Source organism: Antechinus flavipes, chromosome 2, assembly GCF_016432865.1.
Source record: "Antechinus flavipes isolate AdamAnt ecotype Samford, QLD, Australia chromosome 2, AdamAnt_v2, whole genome shotgun sequence".
Taxonomy (NCBI): Eukaryota; Metazoa; Chordata; class Mammalia; order Dasyuromorphia; family Dasyuridae; genus Antechinus; species Antechinus flavipes.
The window spans coordinates 610,796,102-610,812,427 of NC_067399.1; the positions used below are offsets into that span (position 1 = coordinate 610,796,102).

General features: G+C 34.5%; 1 protein-coding gene across 2 annotated transcripts in view; it reads left to right on the forward strand.

Annotated features, from left to right (window-relative positions):
- The window catches only part of LGI1 (leucine rich glioma inactivated 1), a 55,568-nt gene that overhangs the window by 10,917 nt on the left and 28,325 nt on the right, over positions 1-16,326 (forward strand). The window lies entirely within an intron of this gene.

Sequence of the window (16,326 nt, forward strand, 5' to 3'; positions counted from 1 at the left end):
TATCTCCTATATGTAGATAGGACTCCAGAGATCTTTCACAGAAGATTTGCACTAAAATGAAACACTCAAGGCAGGATACGTTAAAGTTCAATGTTAAGAGTCTTCCTGAGAAAAACTTAATTTCAGGAATTGACTACAGCACAAAGTTTAGACTATTTCTAGATTATTGCAACTATAGGAAGTTCTTCCTTTGATGGGGTTTAAATCTACATCTCTACATCTTTTATCCCTGCTCTTAATTCTGTTTTCTGGGGGCCAAGTAAAACAAATCTAATCCTTCCTCCATGGCAGCCCTTCAAATACTTAAAGACATCATGTCTCCCCTTAGTCTTCTTTTTATCAGAGTAAACATTCCTTGTCCTTCCAACAAATTCATCAAAATCAAGGCTTGAAATGTTTTCACCGCTCTGGTAATGTCCCAGCGTGCCAATATCTACTGTAAATGTGACGCTGAGAACTGAACACAACCTTCCAGATGGGTCTGATCAGGGCAATGTACAGTGGGACATTTGTGGGCACCATTAAGATGCAGTACAAACTAATAGGAAAGAATGGAAAATTCTTGAGGATGTTGTACTGGTGGGATGGAGGAGAGAAGCCACAAAATTTGATTTGATGTTGAATTAGCTAGAGAATAAATCAGTCGGATTGTTCAGTTGAGGGGCATCTCTGATTTGCCATAAGGAAAAGTAAGATTTTATTTGTTTGTTTTGTCAATCTTCAATAATGAGGACCACAAACAGCCTGAACATTTAGGTAGAGCACTGAAAAAATTGTTTATCTGTAGTTCTTATCTTAGGATTTTTCCAGTTCTATTGGTTAATTTTGATGACTTTTAACACATGCAAAAAAAGTAAGGAAGTTTGTTATTTTTTAATTGTAATATGTAACCTCTCTACTGTGATTTTAAGTGCCTACAATAACAAGTCAAAGGAATTTCTTCATAGGAGAAAATTCCAAGATATGGCAATCCTATGGCCCCTTGAACATGAAAATGGAAATTATATAAGACTTAGAGAAAGAAAATAGGAAAGAAGTCCTCTGGAAGAGAGGGAGAGGAGAAGTGGATCAATTCTAGGGATATGCAAGGGAGAGACAATGGGTAGGGAGGAAAGTTGGAGTCTATGATCAGAGCTAGAAGACATTAATACAAACTTCCTGAAGGAATTCTAACAACCCTAGAGCTTAGATAAGAGGCTTCAAAGTTTTTTATCCTTTCTCATTCTGTGGAACTCCATTAGATAGACAACATTCAACCCTATGATTTAGCCGCTGGATCAAGGGTTCAGAAATGACTATGTCCCTCTCTCAATATGATGGAGCAGGGGATTCTATAGGCATTAAGGGATATTAGATTATAATCTCCTTTGATTCTGCAGATAACTACACATCTGGAAGCAAAGGATGATTCTATTATTCATTTCTTCTCAGTACTTAACATTATTGCTTTCACTATTGAATTTGTGACAAGTATGGTGTATTAATTGATACATTCCTTGGGGCTCAAGGGATGTGTAGGAAGAGTATGGCTCATGGACATAACACACAATCACCAACTATTCTTTTTTCTTCCTTTATGGGATGGTTTCCTTGCCCAGTTTACAGTGACTTTGGAAGATAGAGGAGGTTGCCACAGGCAGTTGTTGAACTGCTACAATTCATTCTCAGGATCCTAGAGGTAATCCCTGGCATAGGTGAACTATATATCTACTACTTCCAACTGTACCTCTTGAGCCCCAAATAATGGTCTTCCCATTTAAACAAACTAGCTCTCATTATATCATTGGCTCTTAATCATTAAACATTTATCAAGCAGAATGCAAAGCAAAAATAACTGTAATATAATAGTAAATTCATAAACCTGGGTCATACTTACCCACCAATGTACTCAATGTTTATAGGAGAGAGGAGATAAAAATTAAACAGAAATTTAGCATAGAGATATATAAGACTTGTCAGCCTATTCTTTGACTGGGATCTAACAAAGTATTATGTTCTTTTAGCAAAAACAGTTCCCTTATATGTTGAATCTGCAAAGCTTTTCATGCCTTCACTCTTGAGTGGGTTCTAAGGGATTTCTGCTTTTTAAGTCATAGATGGCTATGAGGGGAAATGCTGACAAGTCTTTGTTTTTCCTTTCTGTTGATAGCAACAATTTCTTCTTCCTCCACTCTTTTCCAGTAGTAAAATTGTTTTTCTGATCAGCAACTCCTAGTAACAGTCTGTCTTCCTCCAGGCAACTCAGCAGGAGATTCTAAGCTCTCTGAGCTCTCCATTCTCAGTTTAGCTCCATTTTTTATGAGCCATCTACTCAGGAGACTTTGTTGGATCTGACTCTCTTAGTGCATAAAGTGGAAGGTGAGGGTAAGAAACAACCTATATTTCTGTATTCTTTCTCTATTCCTTTAGCTTCTAACTTTTTTGTTTCTCTTGTACCCACTCTGCTTCTTCTCTTCTTGCTTCAAATTATTGTCTCCTTGGGTGAAATGACTCACCTCTACCTTAAGGTGAAAAAACAAAATTTACTTTCTATCATATACATCATAAACAGGCAATGTATAATTCTCTCATAGTCAGTAAAAGTTAAAGTTATCAGCATATCCCAGGTATAAATTTCAAAGTCCTCATGATAATCATACATAATTATCTGCTGAGAAACAAGATACTTGGTTATCTTTACCTTCAGCAAATCTTTTTTTTTTTCTTTCTGAATAATGCTTTCTCTCAGGACTTCCCAGAATTATGGCTCTCCAAACATTTTTCTTTAAGAGAACTTTATGCAGATTTCCCCTCTAAACTGTTTATGTTTGTACCCCTTTAAACAGCAATAAAAACTGTCCAAACCCCAAAGGTAAAGTACCTTACTTTTTTTTTCTCTTTTCTTCATTTATTTTTAGCATTTTTTTCAAACAATTTTTAAGTTCCAAATTCTCTCCCTCTCTCTTTTCCAGCCACTTAAAGGCTAGCAATATGATATCAATTACATATGAAATCATGGAAAATATATTTCTATTTTAGCCATATTGCCAAAAAACTAAGAAAGTGAGAAAATTGTACTTCAGTTTGCATCCAGGATTTATTAGTTCTCTTTTTGGAGGTAGACAGTATTTTTTTTTTCATCTTGAATCCTTTGGAATTTTCTTGGGTCTTTTTTTGATCAGAGTAACTAAGCTTTTTACAATTGATTATCATTAAAATATTGCTGCTACTCTGTACAATGATTTCCTGCTTCTGCTGATTTCACTGTGCATCAGTTCATACAGGTCTTCCCATGTTTTTTTATGAAACCATCCCCCTCGTCATTTCTCATAATAAAATTGTACTCCATCACAACCACATACCACAGTTTATTCAGCCATTTCCTTCAATTTCCAAATTTTTACTACCATAAAAAAACTTGCCAAAATAGGAGAGAAGAATAATGAATAGTTTACCCATCAGATCTATGGAGAAAAGAAGAATTTGTGATCAAAGAAGAAATAGAGTACATTATGATATACAAAATGGATAAGTTAATGCAACCAAGATTAAAAGGAAAGCAGAAGTCTGAGAAACAATTTTTACTGCCAGTATTTCTAATAAAGTCTCATTTCTAAAATATATAGAGAACTGTCAAGTTAATAAAAATACAAGTCATTCCCCAATTGATAAATTATCAAAGGATATGAACAGGCAATTTTCAGCTCAGGAAATTAAACCTATGTCATATAAAGTCATATGAAAGAATGCTCTAAATCACTGTTGATTAGAGAAATTCAAATTAAAACAACTCTGAGGTCCATGTCATATCTATTGGATTGGCTAATATGACAGAAAAGGAAAATGATAAATGTTGGAGATGTGTGGGAAAATTGGAATACTAATGCATTGTTGGTGAAGTTGTGAACTGATTCAACTATTCTGGAGAACAATTTGGAACTATTCCCAAAGAATTATAAAACCGTGCATATCCTTTGATCTAGCAATACCACTATTCAGCATATTTCCCAAAAAGATCATAAAAATGAAAAAACTTCCACATATATAAATGTATATATATATACATTATATATATACATATATATATATATATATATATATATATATATATATTATATATATATATATCTCAGTTATTTTCGTGGTGGCAAAGGATTGGAAATTGAGTGAATACCCATCGATTGGGGAATGGCTGAACGAATTGTGGTATATGAATGTAATGGAATACTATTGTGCTATAAAAATGACGTGCAGGTGGATTTCAGCAAAACCTGTAAAGACTTAGATGAACTAATGCTGAGTGAAGTGAGCAATACCAGGAGAGCATTGTACATAATAACAGCAACATTGCATAATGATCAACTATGATAGACTTGGCTCTTCTCAGCAATACAGTGATCCAAGATAATTCCAAAAGATTCATGACAGAAAATTTTATCTATATTCAGAGAAAGAATTAAGGAGTCTTAATACAAATTGAAGCATACTATTATAACTTTTTTTGCTTTTTCTTTCTTGTGGTTTTTCCCTTTTGTTATGATTCTCCTTTCACAACATGACTAATGTGGAATATGTTTATTAAGATTATACATATATAACCCATATCAGATTGCTTGCCATCTTCGGGAGGGAAAGATTGAGGAGGGGAAATTTGGAACTCAAAATCTTATGAAATGAATATTGAAAACTTTTTTCATGTAATTGGAAAAAAAAATTCTATTAAGTGTGGGGGAAAAGAGCTGCTACAAATATATGTTTAAAAATAGATCCCTTTCCTTTGATCTCTTTGGCATACAGACATGGTAGTGATATTGTTGGGTATATATATATATGTATATATATATATACAGAGAGAGAAAGAGAGAGAGAGAGAGAGAGAGAGAGAGAGAGAGAGAGAGAGAGAGAGAGAGAGAGAGAGAGAGAGAGTTTTATAATCCTTTGGGTATAGTTTCAAATTGTTCTTCAGAATGGTTGGACCAATTCACATCTCCACCAACGATTTATTAGTATTTGTATTTTACCTCATACTCTCCAGCATATATCATTTCTGACAAGTGTGAAGTGGTACCTCAGAGTTGTTTTAATTTATATTTCTCTAATCAAGTGATTTAGTGCATGTTTGTCATGTGACTATAGATAGTTTTGACTTCTGAATATTGCCTTTTTTCATGTTTTTTGACTATTTATCAATTGGAGGACGTCTCTTATTTTTTATACATTTGACACTGTTTCCTATATATTTGAGGAATAAGGCCATTTTCAGAGCAACTCACTGTGAAATTTTTAAAAATTACTTCATTGTTTATGGTACATTTTAGCAAAATATAATTTCCCTGATGATCTCTGCACCTGACATTTGGGAAAATGACTAAATACATTGAACTTGGAAAAAAGTAAAAAAGAGTTCTGGGGCCAAGATTCTCAGAGTTTTGATGACTTAATTGTAACATTATGTTAAAAGTATGCCAATTCTTAATTTTTAAATCTAAAATTAATATCTTAATTTAAAATGTTTAATTTGCAGCCCCTTCCCCAAATTAAAAAAATGACAATTTTTCCTTCCTCAAGGATTCCAATGGCACTGCATGAAGCCTCTACTTTGTTTATAAACTCTAATTTATCCTGGGCTTCCATCTCTTTACTTCTTACTTTTCTCATTTCCCTCTAAGACCTTAAGAATTTTCTGGCTACACCTACTTTCTTCTTTTGCTGTTTCTCAATAGCTAGTGAAGTTAGATCTCATCTAGCCCTGGTTTATAATAATCTTTTTTTTAAACCTTACTTACCTTCTCCCCCACATCATCTTCCTGTTACTTCTCCAAACAGAATTTACTGTTTCATTTAAGACTGTCTGTCCACCTAAACCCTCCTTGGGTTGGTAACTCTTCAAGAGTTTCCACTTGATATTATTCTCCCTTGCTTCTCCTTTTTGAGACCCTTTCTATCTGACTCTTCCAAATTATTAACCAGAATATTTTTGCTTTTTTCCTTCATCTTTCCTTCTGATATGAGATGGTTCACTTTTTCCTTGGCTGACCCTGGAAATCTCTAAATGCTCACTTTGAAGGGTTCCTCTCAGCTCACCTAAAAAAAAAATTATTAGTCTCAGCTACAAAATTATCATTCCATTTACAAATTTGATTATTTACTTAATTTTATCATTTTGATTCATTGTTTTAGCTCTAACTGAAATTCATTTGTCTCTGGTCCTGATTTATGTTTCATTAATTTCTTCCTCTCCATTATTCAACTATTTCAAATCCCATTAACTTTTCTCATTTCTCTCACTCCTTCCAATTCATGCCAAATGCTTAGAAGATATAAATTACTATATAAACAGGAGATTCTCTTTCTCTTTCTCTTGATGCTTAATGCTTTAACACCTGTCTTTAATCAAAACAACTAAACTGATCATCCTTCTCCATAGCTGAGATCTAGCTCTGATGTTTTGCTCTAATACAAACACTTAAGAATCCTTCATCTTTTTTTTTTCTAAGAGCAAGGTTCCAAGTTATTTATTTGCCAACTTTCACAGAAGTGTAGCTCTGGGGGATATTAAGCATTTTGTAAGATTTGGAATAGTAAAAGAGTACTTTATAATATCCTATAGGACAGATTCTAAATCAAAGTTTGACAAAAGACTAAAAGTTATGTTCTAACCTTATTGCCTCCCCCTGTATAATCTTTCCCTTTCCTCTTACTTCTACTTCTCTACACATATACTTTCTTTCTCTCTCTCTCTCTCACTCGTATAAATCTATACTGTGGTTCTTTACAATTTACTTAATATATCTCAATTTACATGTTTTTCTTACTTCAATTCATTCTCCTTCATTTCAATAATCAATATTATAGTTATATTTATTATTTTCAATAATCAATATTATTAATCCACGTCCACAGCAGCAAAATTGTAGCCATTGGATAGAACATGAGAAGACACTTTTCAAAGAGAACTGTATATTATAATTTACAGAAAATAGAACAGGTATGAAAGCTGACCCAGCCTCTCTTCAATGTCATTTCACACAGAAACTGTGACCTATGGAAGAAGGGCTAATTCTCTTGATTATTTACATATAAGATATTGTACAAAATGTTTTACTATGACTTAAAGTAATGAAATTTTTCCCCTTAAAATAATTTTTATGTGTTTAAAAAGGATTATACAATATCAGATTGGTTATGGTCTTGGGAAGGAGGAGAGAAGAGAGGGAGGGAGAAAAATCTGGAACACAGTCTTACAAAAAAGAATACTAGAAACTATATTTACAAGTATTTGAAAAAATAAAATACAATTGAAATAAAAATTTCTTTTTGGAAATTTCCAACTCATGAGATAAAGAACCTCAATATCTATACCTCATTTTCATAAACACACACACACACACACACACACACACACACACACATACACACACACAAATACTCCATAGATATTTGCCAACCTAATGAGTCAACTTTAGAATGAATTTTGATACTTGCAAAAATTATTTTCTCCTTCAAAATATAGATATTTGCCAGCATGGAAGGGATAAGAAAGAATGTTCCAAAGGCTTTGAATGAAATTTCCAAATAACAATTCCAAAAATGTTCTGAATAAAGGCAGAAACTTTGGAATAGTATCACGTTTTCCTAAAGTTGGAGACAATACTTAGATGCTTAAGTTCTGGTCTATTCACTAGAAATTCAGTCTCATTATTTTACACTCCTACTTTACAAATACAGAGTAAATCTTAATAGATATCATCATAAACCTTATTCCATAGAACAGATATGCCCATGTCCCAGCAAACATTTAAAATGTTTTGTTGGTATTGATATATTATATGTGATTTCATGAGAGCTAGGTCACTATATTCTTTGCTAGACTTTTGGATAATTATAGAGCAGGATTAAGGTTGGTCTGAATTGTTCTAGATTTAGATCAGGGTTTCTTTACCAATTTTGTGTCATGGACCCTTCTTGAAGTCTAGTGAACTCAATAAATCCTTTCTTAGAATTGTTGTTGAGTGTTTTCAGTCATGTTTAATTCTCCATGACCATATTTGGAGTTTTCTTGGCAAAAATACTAGAGTGATTTGCCATTTTCTTCTCCAGCTCATTTTACAGATGAAAAACTGAGGTAAACAGGATCAAATAATTTGTTCAGGATTACATAACTAGTAAGATCTAAGGCTGGATTTGAACTCAGGTCTTTCTGACTCCAGGTCTGGTGGCCTATCCACTGTGCCACCCTAGTTGCCCCTTCTAAGATTAATGGCTATAAATGATTAAAGCAAATAACGAATTTCAGTTAGAAGTGAGTAAAAATAATGATTTTTTTTCTCATTTAAGTTCATGGTTCCTCTAAACTCTTTCCATGAATTCCTTGCCAATTTGTGGACCTCAAGTTTATAATTTGTGGTCTAGATATATAAAGTTACATTATATTTGTTTTCCTGGCCAAATTACAAAGAAAACTATATTTTTCAATGACAATTTTTTCTAATGTGTAAAATAATTTTGTTATGTGTTGTTTCATGTTTTAATATTTAAATGGATTGAATACATATTTTTAATTTTTTTAATGATTCATATAACACATTTACTTAAAATGTGCTTGTTTTAACATTGACATATAAGTGAATTGCTATTCCATTGTTAATTATCATTTAGTTTAATTCCATTCTTTAAATGCAAAGAGAGAACAGAGCTAAATAATATTAATACCTGTGAGATTTATTTGGCCACTAGATACATAGCAAATGAATGTCACATTGTTTATAAGCCTTAAAGAATTTCTTTGCTATTTCTACTAAAAGACATTCCCTCTCCCAACATTTTGCAATTTTATTGGCTTTTCCAGTGTCTGGAAATCTTTCTTTCCTCATCTTCCCTTCCTGATTTGCTTTGACTTTCTTCACATCAATCCAAATCTCTTCTACCAGAAGCCTTTTCTGGTCCTCCTGAATACTAATACTTCCTTATCAGATTACCTCCAATTTATCCTATCTCTACCTTGTTTGTACATAATTGTTGGTATATTGTTTCTCTTCTTGAATTGTGAACTCTTTAAGAACAGGAACTATTTTTGCTTTTCTTTACATCTCTAACTCTTAGAACAGTATCTGACACATAAGTTCTTAATACATGTTTATTGATGAGTTGCAAAAAAAAAAAAAAAAAAAAACCCAGAAAACAAAAACAAAATTGTAGAAGTAGAAGGAATTAGGTATTTGAAGGAATATAATCAATGGAAAAACAGATGCATAAGTCATTCCTTTCTTCTCTAGGAAGCACCTTCCAGTGATATCTAGAACAAGTTCAGGTGATTCATTGGCCAATGGAATGATCTGATACATATGCATGAGGTCATTCTCTCTCTCTTTCTCTCTCTCTCTCTCTCTCTCTCTCTCTCTCTCTCTCTCTCTCTCTCTCTCTCTCTGACTGTTTTTCTCTGTCTCTCTCATACAAACATCATACACATATATGTATATATATATAATGTATATATATTAATAGGTAGTAGATATGATGGTCCTATAAAAACAAGATCTCAATAGCTTGCTGATTATGAAATGGAGCTTATGACTAATTATTTAAGACCTATTCTAGCAAAGTGAAGTGGTAAGTGACACAAAACCTTCTCTTGCCTAAAATAAACTAGATAATTGAAGGAAAAGGAGCTATTTTGGTGAATTATATATACAGCAGTGCCAATTCTTCAGATTGATTCATTAGTCAAGACATGAATCAAGTAGAGAATATTCAAAAATATAACTCATGATTTCCAAAAGCTTATATCTAAGTAAATTAGAAAAATGTGGAAGGGGGAGTGACTTAAAAGCTCATCTTTTTTTTAAACCTATGTTCCCTTAATAAAACATCATCTTCTGGATGACAGCTCAAGGTTTTGACATTCTAGTGCATTGCTTGGCACAGTGTGAACATCTATTAGCTTTTAAAGGATGACAGCAATGAAAAAGAGGGGCTAGAAGGAGCAATTTAATCTTCCATTTGACTTTAGAGAAGGGTAGGCAGAGGAGCTGTGGCATATCAAAACTCACTACTCTTATTTCTACAGCTTATATATTTTTAAAAGAACCCATACATTTAGTGAAAACACGATTTTCTGAAACAGCTCTGAATTCCTCCACAAAGTTTCCCTTACCTTTGATCCTGGCCTAGAACTGGATGGAACTCTCTAACTACTCCTCCATCCTAAATTGGCCTCTATGCTGGACAGATCTCTGACCTCTCTGTCTTCCAGTCCTTTCTTTGCCCATTAATTTTCTCACTCCTCACCCAGCCACCTCAGCTCTGAACTATTCTGAATTTTTCCTCAGTCAAAATACTTTAGCAGAGCATAGAACTCTATGCTCCTTTAGAGCATAGAACAAAAATTCTATCTCTATTCTTATAGTCAGCCAGAAAACATTTAAATGTTTACTATGCATCAGATACTATATTAAGTGCACAGATAAAAAGAGAAGATAGTCCCTGTTCTCTTGGAGTTCAGAATCTATAGCAACCCATTGAGACTTGTCTTTGTAGCATTACAAAAATAATTTTTTGCTCTGTGAGTTAGAAAAGGAAGCTCATTTGTATAGTATTAGTATAGAATAGAAATATATGAGGATATAGATGTCAGATGACAATACCAAAATGTTTTGGTAATGTCAACAATGTTAGATCAAGCTTTTTTGATATCATTATATTTGAAAGTCATGATCTGACATATTTCTAAATCCATATATTGTAATAATATGTATTACAACAGGCCCTTGTTATATCAATCAACAGGCATATATATTAAGTATCCTCTCTGTGGCAGAGGGACAGGTAGGTGATACAGTGAATAAAATGCTAAGCCTGAAGTCAGGAATCCCTGAGTTTTAAATCTTTCAGACTTACTAACGGTGTGATTAATTGTGCAAGTCACTTTATCCCATTTGCCTCAGTTTCCCCATCTATAAAATGAACTGGAGAAAGAAACAGCAAAATTCTCCAGTATCTCTGCCAAGAAAACTCTAAATGGGATCATGGAGAATTGGACATGACTGAAAATGACTGAACAACAAAAAAAAAATTCCATAAGTACTCACTATGTACCAGGCACATTTCTAGCTGCTTGGGATACAAAGACAAAAATAAAACTTCCCAGTTCTCAAGGAACTTGCATCCAGTGAGGGGAAATGGGATGTACTTATACAAGTACAGTCCAAATTTCAAGGGGGAGACATCAGCAACTAAGGGAATTAGGAAGCGGTCTCACGGAGAGGATGGTGGGCTTGTGCTAAATTTTGGAGGAAACTATGGATTCTAAGAAGCAGAAGAAAGGCACAGGAGATAGGCCATGAATGCTATGTGTGAGATACAGCAAGAAGTCCAGTTTGATTGAAGTATAGAGCAAGTGGAAGAGAGTGATCTATAAGCTTGGAAAGGTGGGTTGGAACCAGGTTTTGAAGAGCTTTAGAATATCTTGAAAGAAGATAACTAAAAATGAACAATAATTTTATTCAATTTATGTAAATTTATATACTGTACTCTTTATGTCTACAGAGGATAATATATAAAATATTATTTAGAAAATGTACAGAATGGCTAGACATGGTTAATATAGGCCTGTAGTCTCTGTTGCTGAAAAGGTTAAAGCTGGTCGTTCTCTTGAACTCAAGACTTCTGAACCAAGTAAAGCTAAACTAAGTCCACACCAATTTGGGGAGCCTCTAGGGGCCATGTTCCCTAAAGAGTGACAATATAGCCAAGATCAGAAACATAAAATGAGTTAAATCTTCTATGATGACTTATATTAGAATTGGCCCTGTGTATGGCTACAAAACTTCCAGCTTGGGCAAGATAGAGAGACCTTGAATTTGTTTTCATAGTGTACAACATCAAATGCTGTAGATATATAACTTGTGAGTATTTCTTAACTCCAAATGTAGAGTTTAAAGACTGTCATGCTTCTTGCTTCTTTATCCAGTGGACATCATCCATATAATCTCCCAAGACTTGAATGTAATGTTTGTTTTATTATCGTGTAAATATTTAGGTCAAATTCTGCCCACAGATATCCAATCTGTCAGTTTTTTTGAGAACTGATTGGGCAGAAGTAGAACACGTAATGGGAGCTGTTTACTCTGGCAACTTGGAATGTCTGATTTGAAATTACTGACATACTCTTGGGCAATTTTGCACAATAGCAGGATTGGGAACAGTTTCCATGCGTGTCTTTATCTTTTCCTCCTCCATCTTGACCACTGGAGAATGTGTCAACATCAGAAAGACCAAAGGTCCCCAACTACAGAAAGCTATTAGAGATGGTTACAATGGAACACTTTGATGTCAGTCACTGGTGAGCAGTCTTGCCATTTTCTTAAACCATGAACTAAGATTTTAACTGGGATAGTCTTTAGAGAACAGATATTGAGCTTGTACTTAGTCTTTCTAACTTGGGAAAACCTGGTAGAGCTATCCCCGTGGCTCTTTGCCATGGATGAAGAATACTTTCAGTGACACTTACAAAGAACTGTCTGCAAAGGCATAGAGAGATTGTAATCTGTGCCAGAGGAAGCAGTCTCACACTGATGAAATCCTGGTCACCTGAAACAATGAAATTTTATCATGTAAAATGAGAAATTATTAATAATAAATTCACCCCCAAAAAAATCCTTTCAATTTTTCCCCTCACAACTTTGAAGCTAAAACAGGGGCTACTGTTTATGTTGCCACAGGGGTAGAGGCATTTCTTGTACTTTGTAAACTATCTTCCTCTTCTTTCCCACCCTCATATATCAGCAAGCCAGGTCTTGGCTCATTAATGTTCTCTGCAGGTTTCAAATTTATGTAATCACGGAATACACTTTCTTTTCAGCAGTTCATGGAACCTACACAAAAATTGACCATATATTAGGACATAAAAACCTCAAACTCAAATGCAGTAAGGCAGAAATAGTAAATGCATCCTTTTCAGACCACGATGCAATGAAAATTACATTCAACAAAAAACCAGGGGGAAGTAGACCAAAAAAAATTTATGTAATCACTTTGCCTTGTTCCCCTAAATCTTATCCCCCCACTAGAGAATAGAGCACAGTTTTATTCATTCTGTCCTTTCCCCTGCTTTCTGATAACAGCATATCAACTTTTTACATATTTAAGGGGAAATGACTCAGAAACATTTTAAAGAATCAAATTATACAAAGTAGTAAAAGGGTACAGTTTTAGGTGAAAACAGCTAACAGTTCACAAAGGTTTTATAGTTTAATCTTGTTTCTCTGTTAACTAATGACATTTATAACTCTACCTCAAACCCTCCTGCCTAAAATCTCCTTTAGGTCATAAGATTTTAAAACTTCAGTCTAGTTCATGAATTACTGATAAGTAAATTGAGACCCAGAGAGATTGTCATTTGTCTGTCACTAGATAGAGTTGATATCTGAATCCAGCCTCTTACATCCCAATCCGAGGTTCTTTCCATTAGATCAGGCAAGAAGGAAATCTGAGTTAAAGAAAGGAAGGAATGACAATGCTAGAATGATACTGTAAAGCTAAGAGAGACTACATCAGTCTAATGCTAAGAATTCTCTGAGAAGAGATACCCCTAATAGCCAGAGAGCTCTACTTTAAGGCTGTTAAATAAGCTGCTAAATAAATGGCCCAAATCAATTTACCCTCCTCCCTTCCAAAGAGTAAGGAATGGCCCTCTCCAGTTGTCAAATGGAACCAGGAGGAAACAAAGCCCCTTTTCAGACACTGGAAGGGATAGGGTATTTGTGTTAGAGAATTCCAAATGATTAAAATCTCTGCTTTGTGATAAGGGGGATGAAAACACTAAAAGAGAAAACAGATTTTGTTCATTGTTTCATTGTTTCTGGGAAGTGTTTATATTGCCACTGTTTCCCTGTAGTATTTGTAACAGTAATGATCGAATTATGAACCAAATTAGATTCATAGAACCTCTCATCTTGGAATGACTCCTATAAATTGATGGTCATCTTCCCCAGTTAATTAATGCTCTTTCCAAAAAATAACTGGATAAAGAGTCAATCATTCAGCTTCTCCTTGGACATCTCTAATGATGGAAAACTCACTATCTCATTAGACAACCAGTTCCATTTTTAGATAGCTGTAATGATATGGGAATTCTTCTTTAGGCTGAGACAAATTCTGTTATATTTACTCCCCAACGTTTCTAATTTTCTCATTTGGGGAATCATACATTATATGATAGCACTTAAGAATTTTGAGAATGAGTACCTCTAATCCTCCCCCATTTAAATTTGGCCAAGATCACTACTACATCTTTTCTTCGGTGGTAAAATGGCTCCATGCTTTTCCTCTTATAACATGACTTTAGCCATCCTGAATTCCCTTCTCTGTACATTCTCCAATTTATCAATGTCACTCTTTAAATGATTCTTGGGTTCTATGGTAACTCAAGTTTAATTCCCTGATGATGAAATTTGGTTGCCCTTCATAGACTTCTGTAATTTTGCTGCCCCAGGTTTCAATATGGCACACAGAAGTCTGCTCTTAGGCAAATACTTTTTTTCTCAGCTGCCTGGCTCTGTCATTTTGCATCACTTCACCCTTAGCCCACTGGCTAAGGATACTGAAAGCTTTTAGTATATTTGCCCATCCCCACCAAAATCCCAACAAGAAATGAGCATTCCTTATCTGTTTCCAAAGTTCTGTCTCCTCTGAGTTTGTTCTCTCCTTTCCCCTGCCCTAGAACTTTTTTGATCTGATTCCAGCTAAAACAGCTCACCTTTTCTTGCCCATCTCCAGCTCTGCTCAGTCTCTGGAACATCTTTCAGTTGGTTCAACCCTTGACAACTATTGACATATAGGCATGGCCAAGAAAGATTCCTAAATCTGACCTTCCTCCTACAAATGCTTCTCCAAAATGTTCTTTCTCCCTTGTCCTGAATTTATAATCCCAAGTGTATCCACCCTTAAGCCTCCACTATTGGCTAAATTAAGGTGACAGACAAATCAAAGAGCTTGTAGAGACTGGCCACTGTTCCTAGTCTTCAGCTAGGAATCCAATCGTTTTCTCTTTTTAGGGTCTAGTATCATTATACTCATTTAGGCCACTCTCCACCCCCATACTCTCATGAGGGTGGAGCCCCTCAAGCCACTAATAAGAATTTATGGTTTATTGAAATGTTCTCAGTCTTACCCCATAACCCACTAGAAATGCTTCATTGCCCTGTTGTTGTTCTTTTGTGTTTATTTCTTTTTCAGATAATGATGGAGCCCTTGGACTTAAAACCATGGGGAAAAGTAGATGGGGACCAGATGGCAGGGGAGGGAAGCTGGAAGATTAATCAAAACACTTTAAGGAAAGGACATAAGCATCACAGAATCTTAGAGCTAGAGAAACATTAGGAGATCATGTGGCACATCTCTCAGTTTTACAGAGAAGGAAACTGAGACTCAGTCACAACTCTGAACCTAAAGCTCTACTAACTGAGCTAATTAATTTGACATAAGAATTGACAGAAAGAAAAAGACCCACAGTTCACTCCAATCACATCCTATTTCCAGTAAGGACACCCAAGAACATCCTGGGGAAGATTATTATTGTCTTTCTTAATAATTGCCTCAAAGGTTGACGCTCCCCAAATGTTCTCGCTTCTATTTGAAACCATCAGATCATCTATTAGTTTAACTAAAATTTTTTTGAAGCTGTATTTTCAGCCTATATCATTTTTAGGGGTATAAGTTCCAGAAACTTACTAAGTTCTTAACTCATAGTGTTGTATGGAAAGTCCTCTATAAAACTTAAACCAACATAGAAATGTGACTTATTATTTTTTAAAGAAACTGTAACTTAATTGCTAAGGAACTACTAATGAGGAAATTCCCTCTCCACATAGAGAGGCACTTGTTGAACAATTTAGAGGCAGTCATAAGAAGTTCAGAGTGTTGAAAAGTTAAGTGACTCATCTAGTGCTACACAGCCAGTATATGTCAGAAGTGGGATTTGAATCCAGAGCGTCTTGATTTGGAGGTCTGCTCTTTATTTTTATGCCATGTAGCTTATTCCAGATTAATACTATTACTATGCAAAAATAGCCCCTTTTTTACTTCAAGTTTTCACTTCAGAATATCTGAAATAGTCTTTGAAGAGCTCACCATTGTATTGTGGTTGACAGTGTATATTACATTTCATAAGAGGCTTTTAAAATGTTTCCTGCTGATTCTGAATGTGGATGTCAGTTTGTCAAAATGCCAGTATTGCTTGCATTGTTTAAGAAGAAAATGGACTTATGGTTTTTGCTTTATCCTGCATTTTGTACTTGACTTCCCTCTCAAAAATGTTTAATTATTCCTTATTTAACTGGTGCAGATGGC